General features: G+C 38.7%; 1 non-coding gene across 1 annotated transcript; it reads right to left on the reverse strand.

Moving 5' to 3' along the window:
• Window positions 1–1,754: 1,754 nt before the first annotated feature.
• Window positions 1,755–1,827, reverse strand: TRNAR-CCU (transfer RNA arginine (anticodon CCU)). Its single transcript has one exon. It is a non-coding gene; the product is annotated as a tRNA-Arg (tRNA).
• Between the last annotated feature and the right edge of the window lie 393 nt (window positions 1,828–2,220).

Genomic DNA, 2,220 nt, shown 5'->3' on the forward strand with positions numbered 1-2,220 from the left:
TTATACATTTAATGTATACATACATTTATTTATGTAATATAAAAAATGGGCCAGAAGGATATATACCATTTGCATGATATTGGGAGGAAGAGAAAGACGTGGGCCTTGGGGTAGGGATGGTTAAAGGGAACATTAGCTGTAACTGTAATATTTAATTACCTAAAAGCCATTCTTCAGCCAGGTATAAATTCAAACATTCTCTTTTGTAGTTATAATTGGAGGACATTTTCATAGTCCTTATGAAAATGCAGCGTCTAAAGTTTATGTTTCTTAAATTCAAGTCTGAGTATATTTCTCAAGGTTGAGAAATTGATTATGGATTCATCCTTGCCAAACTCATAAGTTACTAATTTAGAAACTAGAATGGCCATTTGTGTAAATTTCCACAGAGAAGGGCAGGAGACACAATGAAGAAATGTATAGGATTAGATTTGGGGCCTCCTTTTCCTACCTCCACTGCAGTTAACTGGCCTAATCAGGGCACAGGCACAGCTAACAGCCTTTATGACATGTGGGTGGCACCTGTTTTCATAGTAAAAACATCATTTTTTTTTTCACATTAAAAGAATGTATGTGGGCTTCCCTGGTGGCGCAGTGGTTGGGAGTCCGCCTGCCGATGCAGGGGACACGGGTTCGTGCCCCGGTCCGGGAGGATCCCACGTGCCGCGGAGCGGCTGGGCCCGTGAGCCGTGGCTGCTGAGCCTGCGCGTCCGGAGCCTGTGCTCCGCAACGGGAGAGGCCGCAACAGTGAGAGGCCCGCGTACCGCAAAAAAAAAAAAAAAAAAAAAAAAAAAAATGTATGTATGTTATTGAAGTATAGTTGATTTATAATGTGTTAATTTCTACTGTACAGAAAAGTGATTCTGGTGTGTGTGTGTATATATATATATATATACACACACACATTTTTTTCCATTATAGTTTATCACAGGATATTGAATATAGTTTCCTGTGCTGTATAGGAGGACCTTGTTATTTATCCATTCTATCTATACCAGTTTGCTGCGAATCCCAAACTCCCAATCCATCCCTCCCCCAACCCCCTCCCCCTTGGCAACCACAAGTCTATTCTCTATGTGAGTCTATTTCTGTTTCGTACATAAGTTCATTGGTGTCATATTTTAGATTCCACATATAAGTGATATCATATGGTATTTGTCTTTCTGTTTCTGACTTACTTCACGTATATGATAATCTCTAGGTCCATCCATGTTGCTGCAAATGGCATTATTTCTTTCTTTTCTATGGCTGAAGAAACATCAGTTCTTTTTAGCACTTGTAGGAACTCTGTGCAATTCTATAGGTCTTCTTTAAATTTAAATTTAAAATGAGAGGATTAGACTAAATACTATGAGATTAGACTAAATGTCCTTCTAGGTTTTAGATCCTAATATACCCAATTATATAATAGTTCTTTTTAACTTTAATCTTTAAAAATCAATTACATTATGTTTATAGATTGAGAGCTACATGATCCAATTTTGCACTGTATAATGCTCTCTCAAAACACAACGTGAGACATCTTGTAAAATACTCTTTGGAAACAACAGAAACACACCATTATCTTGCTATTCACTACCTATTTCAAAGTTTAAATAATGTAGATGCTTGACATGAAATTACTTTAAAATATATATTTATTTATTTATTTGGCTGCACCGGGTCTTAGTTGCAACACGAGGGATCTTCACTGAGGCATGCGGGCTGTTAGTTGTGGCATGCGGGATCTTTTAGTTGCGGCATATGGGATCTAATTCCCTGACCAGGGGTCGAACCCGGGCCCCCTGCATTAGGAGCACGGAGTCTTAACCACTGGACCACCAGGGAAGTCCTGAAATTACTTTTTAAAAATGAATGCATCTACTTCTCTGTTAATTAAAAAAAGATGGGTGGTTTTATTTTGAAACTTTTAAACTATTTGCAAATAAAGTTTTTCTTTTACCACTTAGTTTGCAGAAGTAGAGATAGTTTCAACATAAGGTCACAGAGGAGGAAGCCAACCAATAGAAAGCTCACTAAATGATTAGTCAGTGTTTGATACTTTCCTTGTCATCAGCTATCCTTCCCCACTCTGTCACTTTAAGGAGTCAATGGGAAATTGCAGGATTCGGTCTCAGTAACTACCGGGAGGCTGGAAGCTTTGTGTGAAGCACTTCAGCCGCCCTTGTTTGAAGCCTGCCCAGTCATTTATTTACTCTCTGACCTTGGGCAGACTACTTA

The sequence above is a fragment of the Kogia breviceps genome, chromosome 10 (assembly GCF_026419965.1).
Source record: "Kogia breviceps isolate mKogBre1 chromosome 10, mKogBre1 haplotype 1, whole genome shotgun sequence".
Lineage (NCBI taxonomy): Eukaryota > Metazoa > Chordata > Mammalia > Artiodactyla > Physeteridae > Kogia > Kogia breviceps.